Source organism: Bubalus kerabau, chromosome 8 (genome assembly GCF_029407905.1).
Source record: "Bubalus kerabau isolate K-KA32 ecotype Philippines breed swamp buffalo chromosome 8, PCC_UOA_SB_1v2, whole genome shotgun sequence".
NCBI lineage: Eukaryota > Metazoa > Chordata > Mammalia > Artiodactyla > Bovidae > Bubalus > Bubalus kerabau.
The window spans coordinates 45,614,282-45,627,394 of NC_073631.1; the positions used below are offsets into that span (position 1 = coordinate 45,614,282).

At 39.0% G+C, this 13,113-nt stretch overlaps 1 protein-coding gene and 1 non-coding gene across 5 annotated transcripts in view; both read left to right on the plus strand.

Moving 5' to 3' along the window:
* Positions 1–13,113, plus strand: part of MAGI2 (membrane associated guanylate kinase, WW and PDZ domain containing 2) — an 831,153-nt gene that overhangs the window by 213,050 nt on the left and 604,990 nt on the right. The gene's annotated exons all lie outside the window — the stretch shown is intronic.
* Positions 418–490, plus strand: TRNAC-ACA (transfer RNA cysteine (anticodon ACA)). The gene has a single exon. It is a non-coding gene; the product is annotated as a tRNA-Cys (tRNA).

Below are 13,113 nucleotides of genomic sequence, written 5' to 3' on the forward strand. Positions count from 1 at the left end.
ACAATCTTTGGGGGCTGAAATTGTAAATTCATATCCTTATCAAGGATATAAATCAGAACAGAAGTTATCAGACATTGCACAATTTTCACTTTACCTAGGTGTGGAAGTTTGGGACTATGTAATAGCTTAAATTTTGGAAGATGACTTTTGCTTACTCCATTGCAAATATCTTCTGCTTCTGTGTTCAGAGACATCAAGCCCAAAACATAATCTCCTGAATTTCCTCCCCATTTGGAAGATAAGCAGTAGTTGGTCATCTTCAAAAGAAAACTCATGGAAGAGTGATGCATGCACAGGAATTATTGGTGCCTCCTTATTGGTTACCAGATTATACTAATTCTAAAACAAAAGGGCCAATAGAATTTCCCAGTCACATCTAAGTTCATTCATTTATGTGTGGTCCATGGTTGTCCATCTTCCCTGGTGGCTCAGATGGTAAAAGCGTCTGCCTACAATGCAGGAGACCCAGGTTCGATCCCTGGGTTGAGAAGATCCCCTGGAGAAGGAAATGGTAACCCACTCCAGTACTCTTGCCTGGAAAATCCTATGGACAGAGAAGCATAGTAGGCTACAATCCATGGGGTCGCAAAGAGTCAGACATGACTGGAGCGACTTCACTTTCTTTTTCTTTCATGGTTGTTTTTGTGCTACAGTAGAATAGAGTAGTTGGAAGACTGTATGGCGTACAAAGCCTAAAGTATTTACTCCCTGGCCCTAAAAAGAAAAAAGTTTGTTGAACCCCTGTTCTGGTGTTCTAAAATTTCACCATAGATTGGCATATATTACTTTTTAAAAATGTGTTTGTGTTAGGCCTGCAATACATCCTTCCCATTTGAAAAAAAAGACTTTTCAAATTTGGAAAATATTCTTTTTTATATTTCTTTAAAAATGTGTTTCCTTGGGTTTGCTAGTCTATCTACTGCTACTGCTGCTAAGTTGCTTCAGTCGTGTCCGACTCTGTGCGACCCCATAGACAGCAGCCCATTAGGCTCCTCTGTCTCTGGGATTCTCCAGGCAAGAACACTGGAGTGGGTTGCCATTTCCTTCTCCAATTAGTCTATCTGGAACACCCGTTAATCAGATGTAGTCTTTCTGGATTGATCCTCTAAGTCATCCACCTTTGCTCATGTTTTCTCTCACTTTGTCCCTTTGCTCCATGATATGAGGAATTTCCTTGTTCTTGCCACTCAACTCTTCAATTAAATGTCTTTAACTTTTATCCATTATATATATTTTTTTAATCTTGAGGTTTTATTACTCTTATTTTTATTGTTTATAGCATCTTTGTCTTGCTATATTTCCCTGATTCTTATATTCTTATCATTGTTCTTTATGTTTTATGTATTCCCCCTAGAGGATATCTCAAGAATTTTATTTTATGTGGTTAATCTATAATGGAATCAGTTGCCATAGCTTTTCCTCTGGTTTGTCAAAGAGACAAATACAAAAAAATATTTCCTAGAGGATAGAGATAAAAGGTGAGTGGCTTGAATGGTTTTCCTGTGGTATCCAAAGTGATAACCCACATCACTGGCAAAAAGTATTTGTACCTGCCTCAGTTATAAGGAAAACCAGACATAGGAACTTCAATTTTAAGTAAAAGTTAAATAGGAAAAAACTTCCTTATGTCCAGTCATCACCTAGGGAGGAAGCTGTGGAATTTATAAAAATGATCACAGCTTTTGGAGTTATGGCAGTCACCCTCAGTGAGACCCAGGGTCATCTCCAGAACTAAATTGTTCTCTTGGAATCCCCCAGACTAGAGGTGACTAAGACAAGCTTCTGGAGCGAGAGCAAGGCAACACTGGCATTCAAGGACACTTGGCAACTCAGTGGCTCGTGCTTGGATGACTGAATCTTTAAATTACTATGCTAAGCACATCAAGTAATCCACATCAGTAATAAATTTGCAGACCTAACATTCTTCCCGCAAATGACTTTTTCTTTTGCCTTTCTCTGAAAAGGAAAAGCATAATTTTAACTTTGTCTTCTCTCTTTAAATTGTTCATCATTGCTTTAGGGTATACAAGTGAATGTGTGTTTTATTACCCATCTCAATTTACACTGTTTTCTGAACTGCAGTTTCATAGCAGTTTGTCAATATTATCTTTCCAAAAGGAACCAAGCAAACTGCCATGATGCATTTTTAATGGCCTCCTGGTGATAATTAAAATGTCATTTATGAAATAATGGCCTGTTTGTTTTACCTGACTTCAAGTAACTGTTCAGTTTTACTTAGACTGCATGCTCTTTCCATATTGAAGACCTACATTTAAAGTAACTGAAGGATGCTGTATTTCTTGAAGTGTAATGAATCTTCAGAAAATCTAACATGCCTTCTCCAAGATGGCCTCATTTGTGAAGTGCTTGCAGTTCAGTTAGGATCACACCTGGTGTCTTTGGCTCTTCCCTGCCACCATAAAGAAAGGTCATATATTATATTCAATGAATTATTTCCATGTGGCCACAAGGAACATCTGTTTATCCTTGTTGTAGAGAACTAGTGGTATAGGATAGCAGTGTTCTGAGAGGAAATATAATAATTAAGTGCACATATTGACTGTGTTCAAATCCCAAATCTGTCACTTATCAACCATGTACATTCTGGACAAGTTGTTTAACTATTTACTCTGGGCTTCACTTATTCGTCTGTAAAATGTGGATAATAGTTCCTTTCTCATAGGAACTTTTGTGAGTTAACTGATGGAAAATCTTTGGATTAGTACCTGGCACACAGTGAGGGCTATTCATCATTATTAAGATTAGAAAAATAGTTGCTTGGTGAATTTTTGAGTGTCCACATCGAAATACTCTGGGCCAAACTGTAAAATTACCAAGGAACAGTTCTGAAGTCAGTTAGGCATTAGAGGGGAACGGTAGCAATTTTTTTTTTAGTTAAGTGCATAGAAATAACCCTTTTAGAAATCAACAGCATGGCCTCTTGGGATGAGCCCTGCCCTAGCAGTTAGGGAGTTTGGCAATTCGAACTTGTTGAATTTCCTGACATTGGGCAAGTTGTTTGTCCTTTGGCAGCCTCTTTTATAGTTTCTTTAATTGTAAAATGAAGATGTTGTACTAGATGAAGTCTGAGGTACTTTTCAGTTCTCAATTCCTATTTTAAAAATCACCTATTTGTAAATCAAATCACATTTTGAATGCACTGGGAAAAATTGCCACTTAAAAGAGAGCACTGATGGTCGCAAGTGCTTTGTAATAGCAAATCCTTCCTGTTGATTTTGGCTTGTAGATGTAGCTGTTCTAAAATCCAGTTTATTTACAGCCAGCGCACCAATGTTGCTATTCCACAAATGCCTGAAACAAGAAGTAAGATACCTTAATAGGAACTGGACCAGTCATCTGCCACAAGCTTGTAGCTTTGCCTTGGCTTGACATGAATACACCTGGGTGACAGCAAGTTGGTTGAGACCAGCTTAGCACCCTTTACTCCCAGATTGATGCCCAGGTTCTAACTTCCATTTGCACATATGTTATCTGTCTCTACCTCCTGCTGAATGATCTCCTCCACAGACCCCTGCCATAAAGTTGGCTTATAATAACTGTGCATATTCCATGTCACCCAAGGGATTCTGAAGTTATTAATTAAATTTATTCCTTGAGAAAAACCCATATACATACATACCAACTCAGGCTTTGAAGTTAAACATTCAGTGTTTTTGTGCCAAAGAAAATGAAAAGGGAAGAAACATGGTAATCAGGATAAAATGTTTCTCTGGATAGTTGTCATATAACAAAGATGAAAATTAAAGTGTAAGGGTGAGAAAAGAGGACTAACATTAAACAAGCACCTATTCTTAGAGGCCCCTAATACTTAATGTTTCCCAGCAGTGGTTATTTCATAACTGGAATGTAAGAATTGTATTCTCTAGTTTAATTTTTTTTAAGTTCCACAAAGATTTTTTTTTTATTTTTAAATTTTACATAATTGTATTAGTTTTGCCAAATATCAAAATGAATCTGCCACAGGTATACATGTGTTCCACAAAGATTTCTTATTCAGAGTCTCACACAGCCAGTAAATTCTGTATCACTGGAATTTAATGTCATCAAAAAAGACTCCATTCCGTTTCCTCAACACTCCTCTTATAATTATAAAAAATCTGCTTTGTCTGTCTGCAATCAGTAAAACTAAAACCCATTTTAATATGCAAATGTATATTTTTATAGGCCAATAAACCCGTACATGTGCGTGCTCAGTCATGTCCAACTCTTTGCAACCCCATGGACTACAGGCCTCCAGGCTCCTCTGTCCATGGAATTTTCCAGGCAAGAATACTGGAGTGGGATGCCATTTCCTTCTCCAGGCAGTCTTCCTAACCCAGAGACTGAACCCACATCTTTTTGTCTCCTGCATTGGCAGGCAAATTCTTTTACCATGAGTGCCACCTGGGAAGCTCTATAGGGCAATAGGATTATTAATATAAATTCAGGACCTTAACTTCAAAAGAGGCATTATTGTACTGAATTTATCATATTCTTAATATTTTGAGATTGGGGAAGAGTCTTTTGTTTTACTGCCAAATACTTGCTACTACAATTGAAACCTAGACAAAATATGGAGAATGATATGTGACACCAAGAAACAAAATATAATCAGATGGCTACAGCTTAATCTACTGATTTAATCCACCCACCCACCACCTAAAGAAAACTCAAGTGAATTTTATAATTGTGCTATTTTTTTTATAAATGCAATCCAGAAAATAAATCATTTCAGAAGCTTTTTCAAAAACAACAACTGAAACAGAGTTAGATATAAATCTACAGACAGATGCTAGGTCAGATGAACTGAATCACATTTTTAAATGAATTGCATTCAAGATGACTAACTTTATTTAAATATAACAAGCAATTTACAAATAACACATAGGTATAAGTCCTCTGTGTTTCTTTTCTTAGTTTCCCATCACTGATCTTATTAGGCATTAGTACAAAATCTTAAAGACGCTTACTCCTTGGAAGGAAAGTTATGACCAACCTGCTGCTGCTGTTGCTGCTAAGTCGCTTCAGTTGTGTCTGACTCTGTGCGACCCTATAGACGGTAACCCACCAGGCTCCCTCGTCCCTGGGATTCTCCAGGCAAGAACACTGGAGTGGGCTGCCATTTCCTTCTCCAGTGCATGAAAGTGAAAAGTGAAAGTGAAGTCGCTCAGTCGTGTCTAACCCTCAGCAACCCCATGGACTGCAGCCTTCCAGGCTCCTCCGTCCATGGGATTTTCCAGGCAAGAGTACTGGAGTGGGGTGCCATTGCCTTCTCCAATGACTAACCTAGACAGCATATTAAAAAGCAGAGACATTACTTTGTCAACAAAGGTCCATCTAGTCAAGGCTATGGTTTTTCCAGTGGTCATGTATAGATGTGAGAGTTGGACTATAAAGAAAGCTGAGTGCAAAAGAATTGATGCTTTTGAACTGTGGTGTTGGAGAAGACTCTTGAGAGTCCCTTGGACTGCAAGGAGATCCAACCAGTCCATCCTAAGGAGATCAGTCCTGGATGTTCATTGGTGGGACTGATACTGAAGCTGAAACTCCAGTACTTTGGCCACCTGATGTGAAGAACTGACTCATTGGAAAAGACCCTGATGCTGAGAAAGAATGAAGGCAGGAGGAGAAGGGGACAACAGAGGATGAGATGTTTGGATGGCATCACTGACTCGATGGACATGGGTTTGGGTGAACTCCAGGAGTTGGTGATGGACAGAGAGGCCTGGCGTGCTGTGGTTCATGAGGTCGCAAAGAGTCAGACATGACTGAGCGACTGAACTGACTGACAAACTCTTAGAATAGTCATTAGGATGGTTGTAATAAAAAAAAAAGTGTTTGTGAGGATGTGGAGAAATTGGAACCCTGTGCCTTACTGGTTCCCTGTTGCATCTATGGAAAAGGGTACATTAGTCCCTCAAAAAATTAAAATTAGAATTACTATACAATCTAGTAATTCCACTTCTTGATATCTACCCAAAAGAATTGGAAACAGGGACTTGAACAGATGTTTGAACACAGTGTTTATAATAACCAAAAAGAGAAACTGAGTGTCCATCAACAGATTAACAATTCAAAAGTGTGTCTTATATATATACACACAGTGGAATATTATTCAACCTTTAATATTATTCTTATTAAATATTATTAATATTATTCACCCTTTAAAAGGAAGGAAATTGTGACACATGCTATAATATGGAAGAAGCTTGATGATAAGTGAAATAAGTCAGTCACTAAAAGGATAAACACTTTACAATTCTATTTAAACGAGGTAGGTACCTAGAAAAGTCAGGTCCATGTACAGAAATTAGAATGGTGGTTACCAGGGCCTGGTAGGGAGGAGAATAGAAAGTTTGTGTTTAATGGGTACAGAGTTTCAGTTTGGGAAGATGAAAATGTTCTTTTTTATGGTAATGGTTGTACAACTATGTGGGTAGACAATGTCACTGAGCTGTGTATTTAAAATTATGAATTTTTCATTGTATATATTTTGCTAAAATAAAAAAAAAGGAAGTTGTGTGGAAGAGAAGAACATAAGGGTTTGTCAGCATTAGTTCAGTGTACCTTGTTGCCTAAACCAGAATTTATCTGTGTGAAAACTTTAAGCCTCAATTTCTTCTATATAAAATATTAATCGTAGTGCCAGATTCACATTTGTTTGAATGTGAGGAAGGGAACAAAAGTTCTTAGCCAAAACTCATGATGTGAGTAACAGTCTTTTCTACTGTTTCTAGTTATCACAACTCAGCTGGCCAAATTCCTACCTAGGTCAGTTCTGAGATGTTAACTGCATAGAATTCTTCAGTTGTTCAAAGATGGAGAAAGTTAACATTACTAAATACTTCACTATATCCCAGTGTCAGATATGCCACCTCTGGACTATAAAGCAGATTATACTATTCCCATTTTGCTAATAGAGTGACATGCCGAGAAAGACTTAAGTAACTTGACCAGAGTTGTATCAATATAATTTGCTGCATTTAGTCCATTTAATGATGGAGCTGATATATGAATCCAGCTCATCTCCTTAAAAAGAAATAAAGGGAACTGAAGTTTAGCATCGATTGCCGCTCATGTATTCATCTCTGATGAGAGTTTCCCAGACTCACCATTCCCTGGATCCACATAAAAGTTAATGGTGTTAACATGAAATGGATTCTTGCCCACATCTGATCATACAAGACTGGAAAGTAACCCTACTCTGTCATTTCTCCTCTCAAAGTGTTCCTGGCAGTACTAAGGTGATGTTTGCTCATACTCACAAGCCAATGCAGTCAGCTATGTGGTCAACACATAATTTTGCTGCTGTTTCCCCTGAGTAACTCTTATCCTAACGGCCAGTGCCTTTGCTGTTTGCCAGCTGCCACACACCACAAACCACTAACCACCCTTTCCAAGCGCTGCTACACCTGCTGCACACTGCCTGCCACTGGCTATGAGTACCCCTGCTCCTTTCGCTCGGCGTCACAACCCCTCCATCTTCACCGTTTACTTATCCTGCTGCCTCTTCTACTCTTCACTACGTTCTCAGGCAGGGACCACTGGCAAGCAGTGCCACCTTACGTCACTGGGCACTGCAGCTCTTCTTACGCGTAGTCACCACAGCACTGGAGCCTTCAGATATTCAAGTATTATGACTGATGCTTCATTGGGAGAGAAATACCCTATTTTTTTGTTTTATTCCGGCTAACCCTTTTAGATGAATACCAGAGTAGGTTGCCCGTGTTCCAAAGTCTAACAGGGTTTTAGAGAAGAGCCCTTCAGGTTGTATTCCCAGTCCTCTGTCCCCCTTAATTACAGATATGAACGGGGATGCAGGACTCACCTAGAATAGAATTGAATAGGCAGATTATCAGCCTACACAAAGTCATTCCTACCCACTGACTCCAAGACCATTACTGGCTCCAGTTAGCTCTTCTCTCAGAAGGTCTTTCTCTGGAGGCTTTTTTTTTTTTCTCCTCACACAAATAGCCTCCTGGAGAGCCTACTTTACCGTTTCATCAGACTTCTCCAAATATATTTAATTCCAAATCACAGGCACAGCGTAAAGCAAGCCTGGGTATCCCACTACACATTTTCAGTCTCATTTAAATCTCACAAAACTCTGCGATGTACATATTATTATCTCCCTTTTATCGATAAGGAAATTGAGTCGCTAAGGAACTTGCCATTAAACAGCTAAGCCATTAACATTAAACATTAAAACAGCTAGTTAGTAGCAGAATCAAGATTTGAGGCAAGGTCTGGCTGCTATCCAAAAACCAGATACTTTGTTACCACCCTGCTTCACCTCCCAAGCTTGTGCAGTACTTATAAAGTACGAGGTCCCACCTTTATTCACACAGCTCAGCAGCAGTATTTCTCAGGCAACAGCTATTACTACACCTAAATTACAGCTGCATTAAACCTACATTGTAAGGGAATCAAGCCAGTCAATCCTAAAGGAAATCAATCCTGAATAATCATTGGAAGAACTGGATGCTGAAGCTCCAATACTTTGGCCACCTGATGCCAAGAACTGACTCATTGAAAAAGACCCTGATGCTGGGAAAGATTGAAGGCAGGAGGAGAAGGGGCCAACAGAGGATGAGATGTTGGATGGCATCACTGACTCAATGGACATTACTTTGAGCAAGCTCTGGGAGATGGTGAAGGACAGGGAAGCCTGGCATGTTGCAGTCCATGGGGCTGCAAAGAGTCGGACACTTGACTGAACAGCAACAAAGACCTACATTCTATCCCATCTTCATCACCGCTGTGTCTCGTGCTCTGCACTGTGCTGATGTCAGGCAAGGGGCTTTACAGACATTCAGATTTTTATGTGGGAAAATAATGTTTTCCTTTCTGACATTCAGATTTTTATGTGAGAAAATAATGTTTTCTTTGCTGAGTGCTGACCAGCAGACTCCTCTCCATATCCTTTAATCTAACCCTCTCCCCATCCCACTCTCTACCCCGTCCTTAAGACTAACTTCTGTTCTAGTTGAAAAACCTCCTTTAAAAGGGACCAAATGTTTTTCAGAGCTGAACTTATTGCAAAACTGTTCCACTGAGCTAGGACTCTCATGTGTAAATTTTTTTTGTGTGTGTGGTTATATTTTGTTGTGCTTTGTTCTCATCACATGCAGGTTATATAAGGTTTCTATCATAAAACTCTGCTTTGTGACCTCTGCTTCTTAGAAGCACTTGTGTAATTTATTCTGTACGGGCATTTGGTCTCCGTGCGAAAGGTGCAATTGTCTCTATTTTTCTCCCCCTGAATTCTCTATCACAAAGACTCAATTACAATAGACAAGAGAAATGAAAGTGACCTTTAGGTTATCATCTCATTCTTTCCTGCCAATATATGATTGTTCTCTTCAGTGCCATCCAGAATATTACTGATTCTAATTATAAATGAGTCAAGTGACAGGTCTTCATTTACAGTTTCCCCTGAGGGGATTAGGTTAGTACTTTCAGACATTTTGGCTATTTCTTAAAGTATTCAGCTTGAATCTAACCTTGTCTTTCTTCACACTGTTCCCCAATTGATACTGTTTCAGAGATGTATTTTCAACTCATTTATACATTTGGGGGAAATTTTTTTGTTTTTATCCTTTTCTAAAAATGCTTATAGTTCTCATAATTTTTAGGGGGTAGGCAAAGCTCATCTTTACTCAGAGACCTGTTTTATATATATTTTTGGACAAAGCTTTTCAGCAAGTTATCTCAAGGTGGATTTTAAAAAAATAACCCCAGGTCTTTCTCTATGGAAACGCTTTTAAACCACTGACTTGAGTGGTATCCAACATTAACTTAGAGTTTTCACATATGATCAAGAACCACAGAATTTTAAGTCTGGGGAAAGGTAAGCAGCAACTAACATAGGGACGATTTGTTGCAAACACTTTGACATGGGAAACCAAGGCTCCTAGATTTTTTGGTGACTGATTCAAGCTTCAGTTAAGTAAGGCAGAGCCATGTTCGGATTCATAGATCTTTTTAAAGTAGTGTATAAGGTTGTTGTTTTTCCTCCTATTCCCTTTTCAAAATCAAACTACATTCTTGGCCTCATTGTTTCCCAAGTTGTATATATTAACATTATATTAATATAATTATATTAACATTATACAATTAATGTAATATATATTAACATTATAGTTAATGTAACACTAGCTGCTAACATGGATATGTCCTAAAATGTCAGTAGCTTAACACAATAAAAATGTATTTCTTGCTCAGTTTCTGGTGATGGAAATGGCAACCCATGCCAGTATTCTTACCTAGAGAATCCTGTGGACAGAGGAGCCTGATGGGCTGCTGTCCATAGGGTCACAGAGTTGGACATGACTGAAGCAACTTACCATGCATGCATGCATTGGAGAAGGAAATGGCAATCCACTCCAGTATTCTTGGCTAGAGAATCCCAGGGACAGAGGAGCATGGTGGGCTGCTGTCTATGGGGTTGCACAGAGTCAGACACGACTGAAGTGACTTAGCAGCAGCAGCTCAGTTTCAGTTTCAGTTTAGTTGCTCAGTCGTGTCCGACTCTCTGAGACCCCATGGACTGCAGCACACCAGGCCTCCCTGTCCATCACCAAATCCCGGAGTGTACCCAAACTCATGTCTATTGAGTCAGTGATGCCATCCAACCATCTCATCCTCTGTCATCCCCTTCTCCTGCCCTCAATCTTTCCCAGCATCAGGGTCTTTGCAAATGAGTCAGTTCTTTGCATCAGGTGGCCAAAGTATTGAAGTTTCGGCTTCAGCATCAGTCCTTCCGATGAACACCCAGGACTGATCTCCTTCAAAATGGACTGGTTGGATCTCCTTGCAGTCCAAGGGACTCTCAAGAGTCTTCTCCAACACCACAGTTCAAAAGCATCAATTCTTCAGTGTTCAGCTTTCTTTATAGTCCAACTCTCACATCCATACATGCCTACTAGAAAAACCATAGCCTTGACTAGACAGACCTTTGTTGGCAAAGTAATGTCTCTGCTTTTTAATATGCTGTCTGGGTTTGTAATAACTTTCCTTCCAAGGAGTAAGCATCTTTTAATTTCATGGCTGCAATCACCATCTGCAGTGATTTTGGAGCCCAGAAAAATAAAGTCTGACACTGTTTCCACTGTTTCCCCATCTATTTGCCATGAAGTGATGGGACCAGATGCCATGATCTTCGTTTTCTGAATGTTGAGCTTTAAGCCAACTTTTTCACTCTCCTCTTTCACTTTTATCAAGAGGCTCTTTAGTTCTTCTTCACTTTGTGCCATAAGGGTCGTGTCACCTGCATATCTGAGGTTATTGATATTTCTCCTAGTAATCTTGATTCCAGCTTGTGCTTCATCCAGCCGAATGTTTCTCATGATGTACTCTGCATATAAGTTAAATAAGCAGGGTGACAATATACAGCCTTGATGTACTCCTTTTCCTATTTGGAACCAGTCTGTTGTTCCATGTCCAGTTCTAACTGTTGCTTTCTGACCTGCATACAGATTTCTCAAGAGGCAGGTCAGATGGTCTGGTATTCCCATCTCTTTCAGAATTTTCCACAGTTTGTGGTGATCCACACAGCCAAATGCTTTGGCATAGTCAATAAAGCAGAAATAGATGTTTTTTTGGAACTCTCTTGCTTTTTCAATGATCCAGCAAATTTCTTGCTCAAGCAACGGTTTAATGCTGGTGTTTTGGTTAGGTCTCTTTCAAGTGTTCACTCAGGGATTAGACTCCATCCTGCATCTCCACCATCTTCAACATATGGCTCCTAATCTGGAGTTGTCTGCAATTGGTTGTCAAGGAGGAGAGTCACCAATTGCCTGGGAAATTGTTAAGAATCAGGCCTGGAAATAGCATACATCACTTCCATCCACACTTCATTTCCAAAATATGCTTTTGCTTTTCCTTTACCCCCAGGGTGCAATAGTCTTCCTGTTTTATGTTGCAGAATCATTTAACAGATCCCAAGTGAAGGAGAAGGAGAAGTATATCTAGACCTAATGTTTGTCTACCACATGCTTCTGTTTTCCTTCACTTTCCACTTGGCTGCTCTTAGAATCCATCCTTCATGTCTTATGCCTGAAGGCTAGTTAAGTGTGGTTATATGCTACATTTCTAAGGTCAAGTCTTTGTTAACATCTAATCTGCAACTTACCAAATACACTGATGAGCTCTAACAGTTTTCTGGTAGCATCTTTAGGATCTTACACGTATACTACCATGTCATCTGCAAAGAGCGACAGTTTAACTTCCCCTTTTACAATCTGTATTCTCTTTGCTTCTTTTGCTTCTCTGATTGCTGTAGCTAGAACTTCCAAAGCTATATTGAGTAAAAATGGTGAGAGTGGACATCCTTGTCTTGTTTCTAATCTTAGAGGAAATGCTTTCAGCTTTTCTCATTGAGTATGGTGTTACTTATAGGTTTGTTGTATATGGTCTTTATTATGTTGAGGTATGTTCCATCTTTGTCCAGTTTCTGGAGATTTTATTTTTTAATTATAAATTGGTGCTGAATTTTGTCAAAAGCTTTTTCTGCATCTATGGGGATAATCACTTGGTTTTTATTCTTCAATTCATTGCTATGGTATAACACATTAATTGATTTGCAAATATTGAAAAATCCTTGCATCCTTGGGATGAATCCAGCTTGATCATGGTATATGATGTTTTTAATGTATTGTTGAATCCAGATTGCTAGCATTTTGCTTAGGATTTTTGCATCTATGTTGATCAGAGATGAACTGTTGGCCCATAATTTTCTTTTTTTGTGATGTCTTTCGTTTTGCTATAAGGGTGATGGTAGCCTCATAGAATGAGTTTGGAAGTTTTCCTTCCTTTGCAAATTTTTGGAACAGTTTGAGAAGGATGGGTTATAACTCTTCTCTAAATGTTTGAGAGAATTCATTTGTGAAGCCATTGCATCCTGGCATTTTGTTTATTGAGAGTTTTTTACATCACAGTTTCAACTTCAGTGCTCATGATTTGTCTGCTCATATATTCAATTTCCTCCTGGTTCAGTCTTGGTAGACTGTACCTTTCTAAAATATTTGTCTATTCCTTCCAGGTTGTCCATTTTATTGGCATACAGTTGTTCATACTAGACTCTTACGATCCTTTGTATTTCTGAGGAGTCAT